Raw genomic sequence first — 14,470 nt, 5'->3', positions numbered from 1 at the left:
AGCAACTAAGACTCCAAAACATGGTTGCAAGTCCAGCCCTGGGTTTTTAGCAGGGCAGCCAGCTGCATCCAGGTTTCCCTGGCCTTCGTTTGCTGTTCTGAATGTAGCAGCAATATGCGAGGGAAAGATTATAATTTAAAGAAAGGGGCACTGTTGTGACTGTGGAAATAGAGAGGAGCCCTGGGGCACAAGAAAGCCAAAGACTAAGGTTGAAGCAGCTCTCTAGGACTCTCAAGGGTTTCTTTTAATATGTTGTCTCATCAACCATAAAGAACATCGCTCTAAGCACAGTGCCATCCTTCCTCTCATGCAGGGAAGTAACCTACTACCCCAGTGGAAGGTAACTTTTTCCAGCCTCGAGAAGCGCAGGCTCAGGGATGACTTGGTGGCAGCCTATAAATACATAAGGGGTGTGTATCAGGATCTGGAGGAATGCCTGGTCACCAAAGCGCCCCAAGAAATAACAAGGTCTAATGATCACAAACTCTTGCAAGACCATTTTAGGCTGGACATAAGGGAAAACTTCTTTTCTGTACGAGCCACCAAGGCAGGAATGACTTCAGGTGGGTGCTAAGACCTTCCTGCAGCCAGTGTTCATCCTTGCAGTGGCAGGGAGAAAGTGCCTGCAGCCCAGACCCACAACAACAGGTTGGATCCAGTGGCTCTCCGGGTTGGCTTAAACCTGCAGCCAAAGGTTGCCCAACTCCTGTACTACATGGATATATTTCTGCAGATCCCAGTAGCACGGATCAAGGGCACAAGCGCCTGGTGACAGAACCCAATCCATAATACGCCGTTTGGCGTGGCACAAGTTCATGTTGGTAGCTCAGCTCCAAAGAGCAGTTCCCTCGGGGATCTTCTAGGCAACAAGCACTAAGAGAAGATCCACAACAGATCTTATGGGGAGGGAGTTGACAAGGAACAGCCCTTACCTCCAGGAATCCCTCCCCAGAGCACAGGGCAGGGGCTTGGCCACACCAGAGCCCTCTGCTCCCACCACAGCGTCTGTCCTGATGGTGGTACCAACATACGCTCCCCAGAGTCCCAGAGCCAGGCTCCTCCAAGTCTCCCATATACCTGCTGCCCTTCAGCTTACTGGGCACAGCTCTTACTGCCGTCTCCTAGATACAACTCACTTGACTGCTTCAGACAATTCACCCTAGGCTGCTTTCTGCCTGCCTGAGTACTTCCAGCACATGTACCAGCAGTCTCAGCTTTTCCCCCCGAGCCTGCCTGACTCAAGTGCTGCAGGAGCTTCCCACCAGGCCTGCAGCCTTGAAGCAAGAAAGCAGAGTACAAGCTGTATGGGAAGGTGGCCTGCTGATGAACTCTGCCTTGCCGCGTTCAGGACATCTCTCCTCCGTGCCCCCTTTTCACACCAGCCTTGACTCAGAGCCATTTGGGGACGTGCTTGGCTGTATGCCTAGTATAGGCAAGGGTAAAGCACACATGTTTAAAGCTAAGCATGTTCCTCACTTACCAGCTGCATCACACACTAGGCTTACTGCAAACCCCATCTCTAGCTCAGCCTCCAAGCAGGGCCCCATGCCTTAGACTAAGGGCTGGCAGCCTTTCACAAGCTGAAAGTTGGAACAACCCAGATCCAGTCCAACAGTATGTCATTGGCAGGGGGCTTTCTCTGCACCCACGCTGGGGGCACTGCCCACGCTGGCACTGTTTCTCCTAACCCCACACTCCCCAGCTGCAGTGTGTGTGCAGCTTCCAGCCCGTGGGGAGCTGTGCCAGGACCAGGTATCTGAAAACTGTGCCCATGCTGCTGCCATTGCTTCTCCCTGCTCTTCTCCTCCAGATGCAGCACAGGCAGAGCTCAAAGCTGCCCAGCCCCAGTGCAACTACCCCTGGTTGCAAGCTGTGCCCAAATCATAGCTTGGAGGGGAGAGGAAGGGGGAGGAGGAGAAGAGGCAGCACAGATGCAATTTGCTAACCTCTGGTTCCAGTGCAGCTCCCCAACTAGAAGCTGCACCCATGTCCCAGATAAAGAGTAGGGGTTTGGAGGAACAGTGTCAGTGCAGGTACAGCTCCCAGCTCCCTGGCTCCAGCATGAGCATAGGTAAAGCCCTCTCCCATTGACATGCTGCCAAAACCACTCCACCTGTGTGTCAGATCAAAGATGGGAGAGTGGGGAGATGCAGCAGTGGCACAGGCACAGCTGGAAGCTACTTGGTTCCAGCACAGGCCTCAGCATGGATACAGGCCAAGCCCTCCAGCTCTACAGGTTGGATCACAGGTCCCAAATTGCCACCCCTTACCCTTAGATTATCTCAGGCAAGAAGTCCTTTCAGCACCACCATCCATTCCTATTAACCAGATGACTTTTAGCTGCATGAATACAAAGCAAGGTGAATAAGGCTGGCACATGGGTTCCAAGTCAGAGGAGTATGGTCATGTTAGGAGAGAAGAGTCTGAACCAAAAATTGCATCTGGATACTCCCAAATTTTGGGGATGTGACCTGCACTCTGAATCCAGAGCAGGACATACACTGAATCCACCTCAAATTGTTGCTCTAAACGTATTTCACACTTTGATGAAGTTTTATATGCAGCTAAAACATCACATCTGAATACCACCAATGCCAATTATGAAATGAATTCATTATACAATGGCTAATAAGGAACGGTAACATATCTCAATCAGTGCTTGCTAAAGCCTTTCCAAGTTCAGCCGGTTGTTTTGATTTCTATAAGTATTTCCTATAGACAAAACAATTCTTGGAAAGCCAAAGACTCTGACTCCTGTTTCCAGAGTTATTTAGCAAATTAGTACTGAATTAACCTTGGAGGAGAGACAAAGATGGCACATCATGAAGCAAACAATGCACTGTTGTTAAGAAGTCTGGTTTCTTACCCCAAGGCATAACCTAGAAAACAGGAAAGGCTCTCACTAGAAGTAGTTCTGACTGGGGAAGAAACGGGATATTAACTCAGTAACTACGAAGCTGAATCCGAACTCGAGACATGCAAATCTTTGGAGGAATTCAGATCTAATATAAATTATGTGATATCCAAAATGCACCTGGCATTTTGACGAACATAAGAAACAGTCCCTTCCAGGGAGAGCTGACAACTGTGGATCATTTATCATCCTGGGTGCTCCCTAGATGTCTAGACTGCAGGCTTGTTCCTGTTTTAACTCAAGTTAATTGGCTGCCAGTCAACTTAAATAATACCTTTATTTTCCATCCCCTGCACAGATGTTTGTTCCAGCACACAAGCGTTGCACAAAATCAGAGGCTTGGTAGGGACAAGTGTCATCTGGCCCCACCTTCTGCTCAGGTTCAGGATTCAATATTTCTAAACCAAACTAGAGAAGTGCCTATCCAGCTCATCAGCCATTGTCATTTCCATTTGATCTTTGTGGGCAAAAGTATTAAGACCTTGTTGCACAGTAATTTTAGGTGGCTTCTGGAGCTCATAACCCCTGGACTGGCTGCATGTTAAACACCTTTTAAGTGGCTTAAAGCACTCATTATTGGTGTTGAAATTATGCCACTCCAGGACAGGATTATCTCTAATCCGCCTAATTTTTTGCTTGTTCCATGAAGGTGTGGCCACTCTACACAGCTGTTCTGCCCAAGCTGAAGTCCTGAAGCATCCCAGGATTCAGTGGCACCTCCTGAATCAGGCCTGGGATGCTAGGCCACTGCAGGGCTGGGCCCGGTGCCTCCGCTCCGCTGCTCCCCCTGGGCAGAGCCCATGCCACAGCCTTGGAGCTCACTCGCTCTGCCCAGGCCCAGCAGTCTAGGATCATGCCTGTGCTTGGGAGGTAGCTGCGAGCGGTGCAGCCTCCCTGCCTGCTCTGTGCAGCGCCAGCCCCAATGGGCAGCGCTGAGCCCCACTCCCCATGCCTGGAGCCATATGGATGCTACAGGGGGTTCAGGGGCTTCAGGCACCTGCAAACTGTAGCAGCTGCCAGGTGGGGAAAGCCGGTGGCTGGGCTGGATGCTGCACAGCCCAGCTGAACACAGGGTCAGCGTGAACTAGCCTAAGGCTACCATGCTGCAACCACCCAGCTCCACTAGAGCATGCGACTGGGTCTTGGGGGCCCACTTTTTTTTTTTTTTTTTTTTTTGTCCTCTCTGGAGCTCACCTTGCCGGCTCCCCACAATGCCACTGACTGGGCTCCACCTGAGCTCTGGGTTAGTATTGTTTCTTGTCTACACAGCTCTGACTTGCTACTAGAGGGCTAGTGAGCAGAAATTTGGCTAGGAGTCACAACACTCGGGCTTTATTCCTGGGTGGGGTGCTGGGAGCAGTGCATCCTGGTATGCTGGAAGACTGCAAATTGCTCATTTTAATTTTGGGGAGCCGACTAAAGAGTTAAGCCTCGCTTGAAGCAGTGTAACTTTGAGACCCTCAGAAGACACTTAACATGAGTTAACAAGCTTTAACATGTAGACGGTCCTGGTTTCAGTGCCCCAGTATGGTTTAAGTGTAATGTGTAACTTTATTTTTACATTTCCATTAGATGAGATGTCACTGGAAGCTGGGGAAGGAGGATTAGCAGGGGGAGCAATAGGGAACAGTAGGAGCAGGAGTGCAGAAAGAAACAACGCACCAGGTCAGAGATGCTTTCTTAGCTCAAAGAAAATTTTGAGACAAATTCTTCCCAAGACCTCTGGAAATCTCTCATGTTAATGAAACAAGTCGGTCAGCAATGCGGAAGTCCTCGACTGTAGGAAAGCCAACTTTCATAAGGCTTGCTGTCGAGGCCCTGAGCAGCCATGATCTGACGGGGTGGGGAGTTAACGATGAGTGGTTGTTCCTTAAGGAAGCGATCCTAGAAACAAAAGGGAAGTCTGTCCCAACTCATAAGAAAGGGAGTAAAAGGGCTCAGTAACCCCCTTGGCTCAACAGGAAACTCATGGACTTCCTACATCTAAAAAGAGAGGCATATATAGGATGGATGACAAGGAAACATCACTAAAGAAAAGTCCTTCTTCAGATACGTGGGGAGTTGGGAGAAAAACTAAGGGAACACTGGACCCCTGCTAAACCCAATGGGCCAGCTGACAACTGACACCCAGGAAAAAGTTAATCTGCTCAATGACTACTTTGCATCAGTTTTTCACCAGACCAAAAGGGACCACCCTGCATAACATGATGTGGGATGGCCAGGGTGAGGGTGAATACATGCCCACCATTAGCGTAGATCTTGTAAAGGAACACCTTGAGAAGTTGGACGCCCACAAATCAGCTGGTTGAGATCTTCTAGCACTCTTGGGTGCAGCCTAACCGGGAGATATCATAGCGTGGCCACTGGCAAGGATATTCAAGAACTCGTGGTGCTCGGGCAAAGTACCTGAAGTTTGGAAGAGGTCCAATGTGGTGCCTATCTTTAAGAAAGGGAGCAAAGAAGATCTGGGAAACTACAGGCCAATCAGTTCGACCTCAATCCCTGGAAAGATCTTGGAAAAAATTATCAAAGAAACCATTCTTGACAGGCGAACAGAAATCAACCTTCTGAGGGACAGCCAGCATGGGTTTGAGGTCAGGCAAGACCTACCTGCAATCTCATTTTCTTCTATGACCAGGTGACACAACACCCGGACAAAGGGGAAGAGGTTGGTATCATATATTTGGACTTTAAAAAAGCCTTCGACCTGGTGTCTCATGATGTCCTCATGGAAAAATTGGGCAACTGTGGCCTCGACTACCCTATGGTCCAATGGCTGGGGAACTGGCTCCGAGGTTGGACCCAGAGCGTGGTAGTCGACAGAACTGAACCAGCACGGCACCCGGCAACTAGCGGCATCCCCCAAGGCTCCATTCTTGGACCTGTACTCTAACATTTTTATAAATTATTTGGACACTGGTATCAAAAGCGGACTGGTTAAGTTCACTGACAACACCAGACTTTGGGGAACAGTGTCCGCACTTGGGGATAGGCTGGTGATCCAGACTGACTTTGACAGACTTGCAAGGTAGGTGGATGTAAACCTGATGGGCATTCAGTACAGAGAAATGCAAGGTGTTCCACTTCAGGGAAAAAACCCCGCATCACACTTATAGGCTTGGCAGTGATACACTCGCTAGCACCAAGGCCGAAAGACTTGGGGGTCATGATTGACCACAGATGAACATGAGCCACCAGTGCTATACCCCAGTCAGCAAAGAGAACAAAAACTCTGGCTTGCATCTACTGATGCTTCTCAAGCAAGACTCAGGATGTCATCCTCCCACTGTACCCAGTCTTGGTGAGGCTGCAGCTGGAGTACTGCACCCAATTTTGGGCTCCACAATTCAGAAACGAAGTTGAGATGCTTGAAAGACTTGAGCAGAGAGCCACACACATGACCAGAGGGCAAGAAAGCAGGCCTAAATGAAGAGAGGCTGCGAGCCATGGGACTCTTCAGCCTGGAGAAGTGAAGGCGCAGGGGTGACTTGGTGGAAGCCTATAAGTACATCAGGGTGTTCACCAGGATCTGGGAGAATTCCTGTTCACCAGAGCGCCCCAAGGGATGACAAGGTCTAACAATCGCAAACTCCTGCAAGGCTGTTTTAGGCTAGACATAAGGAAAAAACTTCTTTACTGGCCGAGTCCCCGAGGCCTGGAATAAACTTCCCCCAGAGGTGGTGCAAGCATCTCCTCTGGACACTTAAGAAACATCTGGATGCTTATCTTGCTCAGACCTTTTGACCCTAACTGACTTCCTGCCCTTTAAGCAGGGGGCTGGACCTAATGCTGTTATGAGGTCCCTTCCTGCCTTAATGTCTACGAAATCTATGAAGGGGCCCATGTGGACTACTGTGGTGATCACAGCAAGCCCCCAAACAAAGGTCCCCAGTCCATATTAAATCAGAATGGGAGGAGGATGCAGGTGTAAATCTCAGCTTTTCAGCCTGACTACATGAGTGGGCTGAGTAAGGAGCCAGACACCCCTGAATCTGGGAGCTTTGGCATCTGGATTTGGACCTCGAGCACATTTGCCCTTCTCTTACCTGTTACATGTGTCCATACAGTACCAGCATATAGCCCCAGCATTACTGATGGAGCCATCCATAGAGGCTGAGCCAGCATACTCACCTTTTGCTGCTTATGCACTCATCCCAACTTGCCAAAATACAAGAGCACAACTGCCCCCTTGTGCAAGATGGAAAGTGCCCAGATAATATGCATGCAGAGCAGGAGAGGGTATGTTTGACAATGCAGCCTGAAATAATCTACTGCACATGGATCTGGAGGAAAAAGTCCATCCAAACTAGTTAATTTTTAAAAAGGGGAGGGGGTAGGATGAGAAGAAGGTGCCCACACCGGCCTGAGGAAGTGCCATCCACCCAAGGAAGAATTTCTGGTCAGTACTAAAGAAAAAGACCCCCTCACACACCAGAACAACCTGTAGCCTGGAGGACCTGCATTCAAACCCTACTCTTTTATTCGCCTAGCGAGTGCCCCATCTTCTAGACTACAGAAGGCAGATTGATACCATCTTCCTCCTGAGCTCAGGACCACGGTTAAGAACTGGGCCCTGCCCACTTATTCGTTCCTCCTGCGTGACCGAGGCCAGCAGTAACACTGGATGTCCCGAGTCCATCCCCAGTACCATATGCCCAGACATGGGTGCAGGAGGAGTGGAAGTGGGGGGCTAGCAGTCCCAGGCTCTGCAGGGAGGCAGCATCGGTATGTCCAGGGTCAGTCTCTCCTCTTGGAGCTGTTCTACTACTGTATACAAAAATAATAGGCACTACCCCACATCCCTGGTGAGTGTCTGGACCACTAGGCTATAACATGACTGTGGCCCAGTGAATACTTATTTATAGGGAATTTCAGTGGGTGAAACTGAGAAGAAGTCAACTCCATTGCCTGGTGGGCACGACACCTCTCTGCGAGTGAAACCGAATTCTTGAAAGACGAAGCTGAAAATAGCTGGACTCCAAGGTGAAAAGGGTTTCTGTTCAGAAGCTAAAATATTTTTGGTCACAGGGAAGTCAAAAGTGTTGGGGACCCCTTTCCAGAGCCACTCTTGCCCAACTGTTTCAGCTGCTCAGCATTACCCATGAGGTGTATCTGCATAATCCTTGGTCTAAGCTACCTAGAGCAGTCTAAACCCAGGGAAAAGTTGTGGCGTAGTCATGATCTGAATCACAATGCCCATTCCCTTTAGATGCTCTCTTATTAAGCCAGTTCTTCCATGGCAAATCATTTCCTAGCCAGGATTTCTCTTTCTTGGGCCTCCTAGTTTTGATTCTCTTCCATTACCCTTCTCTTGCCGAATAAGAGATCATTAATCCAGTCAAAGGAAATGAGACTTTCAGTCGCATACAGAAACACATCTGAAGTTCACACAAAAAGTAACACATTACCTTGATACCCTGACATGATGAAAAATGATTCTGGGAAGAGAGTCTTGCTTTTCTTCTTTTTATCAGTTATTCGTTCAAGACACCGAAACCAGCTGTTACGAGTGGCTGGCATTTGCTTTACAAAGGGAGCAGAAAAAATAAAAAGCTAACAACAAGAGGCTCCCTCCATACACACATTCTTTCTACACATTCAAGCGCTAATAGTATTTGACGTGTCGGTAATTTGTTTTTTTTACCATAATTCATTTAGTGCAGTTCTGCTTTATTATTGTACATTTTACACATTGGTGCACAGAAAATGCTTTTTTTCCCCCCTAAAAAAAAAAAATGTATTTCTTCTAGAAATCACTTATTCATCCGAGCTGCACTCTGGCTTAGGAAGGGAATAAGGGAAAGGAAAGACAGGAGGAGGGGGCATAAATGGAAAATTGGCAGGGAGGGAGGACGAAAAGAAGAGAAGGATAAAATGAGATGTGGGAAGGGGAGGGGAAAAAAAACCAGGGTCGTTGGGCTTGAAGAGTAAAAAGAAAAGGAATACCGAGAAAGGGGAGGTCAAAAGAGGAAAGGAGAAGGAGGGAGGGAGAGAGGAGTTCAGCCATGGGGCAGGTGACCAGGAACTCGGTTCCTAGTTGTGCACCAAACTCCCGTGTGATGAGGGGATGAGCGATGTAAGATAAGCCTTGCTTTTCTTTTCCAACCCCCCCCGTGCCATTGAAAGAGGGGCTCTACCAAAAGAAGAGGCAAGCTGGCCAGATAGGCCTTCGCAGTGGCCAGTGTGCTGGGTCCACAGCAGGGACTGAGGCCACCAACGTAAAATCTTCCCTTTGACAGCCACTGAGCAGAGTTGGGCAGAAGACATTTTTTTCTGTCCCACAAACTTATAGATTTAGATGTTTTCCCCTATTTTGAATCTGGAGGGGGGGAAAAAAAAAAAAAAGTAAACCTGGAAAATCCTCAAAAATGGAAAAAACCCAAAATGATTTAGTTACATATCATAATGTTCTCCTTTCAATACTTCCAAAACATTTCGCTCATTCTCAACCTCCCTCAATCAAAAGAGAAGCAGTTTATTTTTCAAAATTTGATGCCAGAAAGCTCAATTTTTCTTACAGTTTCGGAAAAAAAGATTAGAGAAAGACGAAACATTTTGAAAATATAAATGCCTTCTTTATTTACTTACTTTTTTTAAGTCAAGGAATTCATCAAGAACGGGCCTTTCCCTCCAGGAAGTCTGGATTTTAACAACGTGGTGGCTTCAGTCCAAAACTGTCTTAACTGAAGATTTCCTGACCAGCTCCGGTCCAGAGGCTTTGGCACGCTGTCCCCACATCGCAGACTCAGTGGGTCTGGCAGCGACTGCTTACGCTCCCTTCTATTCAGCCCAGCCCAGGTGCATTTTGGCAACGACTATGCTCTCCGAGGGGAAATTTCATTGTACCATCACTCCCCCACCCCGATATGGCTGTGCCCCATGGACCCAAATGGCAGAAAGAGAGCCTAACAGACCAAAGAATCTCTCTCTTATTCCTCATCTGAGACCAACTCCTTTCATTTCATTTACTGTCTCTGATTTGCCTTATTAGATTATAAGATCATCACGGGAGGGAATATTTTCCCCCTGCATGGCCGTAGCACGACGGGGACCAGAAGTCTGTGATGGCCTTTCCGTAAATGCGCCATACAGAGCTGAAGCAGAGACAGACAGACATACACAGGGGAAAGAGAGACAGAGAGAGGTAGAGAGCTGGAATGTGCAAGTATATATAGATATATATATATATAGATATATATAAATAAAGAAAGAGATAGCAGGGGGAGGATGAATAAGGTAAGAAGAGATATTTGTTAATCCGGCCAACCTGTTGTGGTTGAAAGGACCCACTTTGCTCCCAAGCGGTCTCTTATGTTATTATTTCTCTCAGCGGGCTTCAAGCTGCCTGCAATTCCCTGTTAGTTAATAAGAAAAGTGAGAGATGCAACAATTGCTTTTGCTTGGCTGCCTTGTAAAGGCTTTGTCATTCAGCAATGGAACAAAAGGGGCCTGCTAACACCCTATGCCGTGAAGGCGAGTGCCAAGGAAGAGACAGAAATCAATTATCTGGGTGAAATTCAAAGAGAGAGAAAGTGGCACACATGTACACGTCAGCAAACGGCATGCATAATCCCATTAACACAGGCACCGTCTCCCTTGCGGGAGCGCAGAGTCGGGGAAGAAAACAATAGTTAAAATAAACAAACCAAAACTAGCCGTGACTGCACGGGTAAGGGGTACCAAGGCTGCTGGGGTTCAACCGGGATGGGACAAGTGGTAGACAGGGAGCTGGGCAGAGGGGAGTGGAGAGCTGAAAACATTTCTTAACAGAGAAGTCTACAAGAGGATTTCTCCATCTACTTGCTGTAGGCCAGTGGTGGTCCATCAGCGACTTGCTGGTGGGTTGCAAAGAACGGCCTGGTTGCGTGGTAACGGGTCTTAGTTCCCGTCGCTCACCTGCAGTCAGACAGCTCAATGCATTACACACTTTCTCTTCTTAGCAACTACTGTACTTGCAACAAGGTTGGAACCAGCTGAGAGAGGAGATGGAACCAGAGCTGTGGTGAACGGGAGGGGAGGTGTTTGTGACATTTTTTTTAATTGAAACATAGTTCTCTCAGTAAGAAATGGGTTGTGGTAGCACAGTGAAAGGGATGTCCCAAACGTAGGGTCGAGCATCTACGGAGGAAGCATGCGCTTCCTTGAGTACTGTGGGAACTGTCCCTTAGGTGTTTTGCAGTGCCTTGGGATGGTGATATGGCATGCTTGATAGAAAGTGTGTAGACAGAAATCTACCAACTAGATCAGTATTCACAATCAGCAGGGATAGACTAGCTGCCATCAGATGCATCTTTCTGGTATTGTTGATGCTTTGCAGACAATTGTGGAAACTTGCCATGCGCTATATAGAGCTCAGTTGTCTGGTAGCAGATACAGGATGGCTCCATTCTTCCTCTTCCTTATGGCATCAGATATCAATTTCCAAATCTATGAGCCGCTGTCTAGTATTATCACTCAATGTGCAGATTCCATCTACCCCGTCTGGCCATCATAGAGCTTGCCGCTTTCAACTAAATGCTGTGCTGTTTCTTGGACTCCACATTCATACACGAGGCTGTCTAACATGCTCATCTTATGAAGCGCTGTTTTTAAGCATCCATTGGATATCCAAGCATCCAGCTCTCAGTCTGTTCAGCTTGACCCACACTTCTCTGTCAAGGTCACGACCAGCGGGGGACTCGTTTGGTGTTGGTACAAAATGCTGTAAGAATAGGTGTGACCTTTCCCAGCAGTTGGCCCACTCCGTTGCTGCCCATAGATTTGGTTCAGCGCCCCCAACCTCTTCCAGGAGGTTGTGGGCTTCATGTACAAATGGTTTATGACTTTTAAGCCTCTTAAGCCTCCATCTGTTTGGGTCTTCAGTTAGCAGTTGACGGAGAGATTGATTTTTATCATCTCTTGCCAGTAATGATGTTAGGGTCTGTCTTCTTATGTGACTTGGTCTAATGCCCAAGTGTACAGGAAATACATTTTTTTGTGTGCAAGTTGTGCAGCCAGTTACGAATCTCAGCACACTGTTAAGTACAGTGTCGAGCTTTTTAGCATGACAACTTCTGGACCAGGAGCACAATATTCTGCTGGGGCATAAACCATTGCAAGTGCGGTGGCTCTGAGCACATTGAAGCTGGCACCCTGAGTCATGCTGGCTAAACGTGGTTGGACAGCTACCTGTGCATACACTTCATCGCAGCCCTTCCAAATGTAGTGTTTATGGGTGAGGGAATGGTCTAATGTGACTCCTAGGTAGGTTGGGGTATGCTCGTGGGGAAGGATGTGGTTGCCTACTCCAATATTCAACATGTTCTTGGCTTGATGGCTGTCTAGGTCAATAGGTGGCTCTGTTGACTTGCACTGATTTACACTAGAAGAGAATTTTACCCTGTGACTCCATTTAATAAATGTCAATTCTGGATCTTCTCTTACTGGACATGAGGTGTGATTTGTGGGGAAGGGTGTGATATTATTGCTCCAAACAGTTAGTGATTTGTCAAGGGGCCCATAATAAACTGGTCAATCCAAACTGTCTATCTGTATAGGTGTATATGCTGCAAAGCATAATGTTTGCTAAATGTCAAATGGGTGGAATGACTAGAAATTCAATCTAGAAAAAATAAAAACAACAAGATGCCAATTCCTAACAGTGATGGTGATTAACTGTGGGAAGAAATGGTGGATTCTCCATCTCTTGAAGCCTTTAAACCAAGGCAAGAGGAGACCCATCTAGAACGGGTGTTAGTTAACTACAAACTGTTGTGCTGGATGCAGGCAGGTCTACTGTCTACATAAAATGAGATGGCCTGTTTCACACAATCTCAGAACAGAAGATCAAGTGGTGCACTGTGGCCTTAAAAAACCTTCCAAAAGCCTCATTGTGAGAAACTTCTGTATAAGGACCAAAATGTACCTCCTCAGATGCCTCAAGTGCTTATAAGGGACTTAGTTTTCAGGGCTGTCAAATAACCACACAGTCCACACAAAGCACACTTTGATTGCTCAACCATCTGAAAAAGCAGGCCAAACATTTTAGGTGCCCAAGCGTGAATTCAGGCGACTGACCCCAACATTTCCTGGTTTACAAACGTGGACACTCCTTTGGATAGGATGTCGATACCTATTTTATGTAGAACTGTGCAAAGCAGGCTGATGTTGCTATAAATATATATTTATCTCCTTTGCCGCGTTCCCTTGTGGTGCAATTAGGCCAAAAGTAGTTTTGACACAATTAGCAAGGCTCAGTAGAAACTAATGCATGCAATTAAATTTGAGCTCACCTGTTGGAGGTCAGGAAAGCCCAGAAGCATATTGCAGCTGCTATTTACCTTTTCACACTGTGAATAATACTGGCATCCCATATCCAAGGGAAAGGGTGAGTGAGCCAATTACTGACTTCTATTGAGGTTCTCCCGGCAAATTAATAAGTCTAAACAAACAGACTTCCTCTCTCCTCAAGCCTTCACCTCGGTAGGCCCATTGACTTTGGAAATCTCACAGGATTATTTGAAGTTACAAAATTGCTGCTACAGGGGGCATAGAAGGTTTGATTGCCAGAGAGATTGCTGCGAGGGAGGGAAATGTCGTTAGTCCAATTTTGCAGATAAGACATAAAGCGACTATTTCCCTAAGGGCTGGTTTCAGCTGGTCTCTCTGACATCTTTGAGATGTCTAGCTACAATCTGAAGCTCAGGATGGCTGGAGCAGAGCACCAACGCTTTCCCAAAGTCCTCTCCAACTTCCTTTTTCAATCCCTATGGACAACAGCACCATCCAATCTGTCACCCTGGTGCGAAACCTAAGCATCGCCTCTGACTTAGGCATCTCACTAGTGGTTCACAATCAAGGCTACATCGAAAATCTTGGCAATCCTTCCTACATAGCATCTCTAAGGTATGACCTTTCCTACCCAACCCCACAGCTAAGACTCCTGCCCAGGCTCCCATTACCCTGCATCTTGATTATTACAACACCTTTTTCTCTGGCCTTGACAAACACAATCTTGCTCCATTCATGTCTATCCAGAACACTGCTGCAGAGACTATTCTCCCAGCTGCTCACTCCCCTCTTTGTAGGCCTCTAGCTCCCTCTCAGTATACGTGCATCTTCCCATGCAAGGCTCTTCATGGCCTAACCTCATCCCCATCACCTTCTACCCCTTGCTAGCTCACAAGCCCAGCCTCTGTTGTCAGATTTTAGGCAAGCATCCCTGGGCTCTCTCTCAAGACGTGTCTCATGCTTGCAAGAAGCCCCCTGTAGTCACCTGCAAAGCTCTCATCATTCTCCCTCAATGCTTCCTTATGTCTCCTTGGCCATGATAGATACAGAAAGCTTGACTATGGTTAGACGGCTCATATACTGGGACCAATTTGATCACCATAACCCATGAATAATACTGTCTTATTATTTAACTGGATGTCCCTGTATATGCTCCTATCTACCTCCTGTCTACCATATTGAAGGGGCAGGGACTACCTTTTTGTCCTGTATTTTTCAGGCACGGAGGATGGTCCTGGTCCACGATGGGGGCCCTGGGTGATACTAGAATACAACAGTAAAGATCAT

The 14,470-nt window shown here is 47.4% G+C and overlaps 1 protein-coding gene across 7 annotated transcripts in view; it reads right to left on the bottom strand.

Annotated features, from left to right (window-relative positions):
* NTM (neurotrimin) overlaps positions 1-14,470 on the bottom strand; it is a 624,942-nt gene that overhangs the window by 311,608 nt on the left and 298,864 nt on the right. The window lies entirely within an intron of this gene.

This window comes from Crocodylus porosus, unplaced genomic scaffold, assembly GCF_001723895.1.
Source record: "Crocodylus porosus isolate Cpor-Errol unplaced genomic scaffold, CroPor_comp1, whole genome shotgun sequence".
NCBI classification, from domain to species: Eukaryota; Metazoa; Chordata; order Crocodylia; family Crocodylidae; genus Crocodylus; species Crocodylus porosus.
This window is presented reverse-complemented; position numbering and strand designations above follow the sequence as displayed.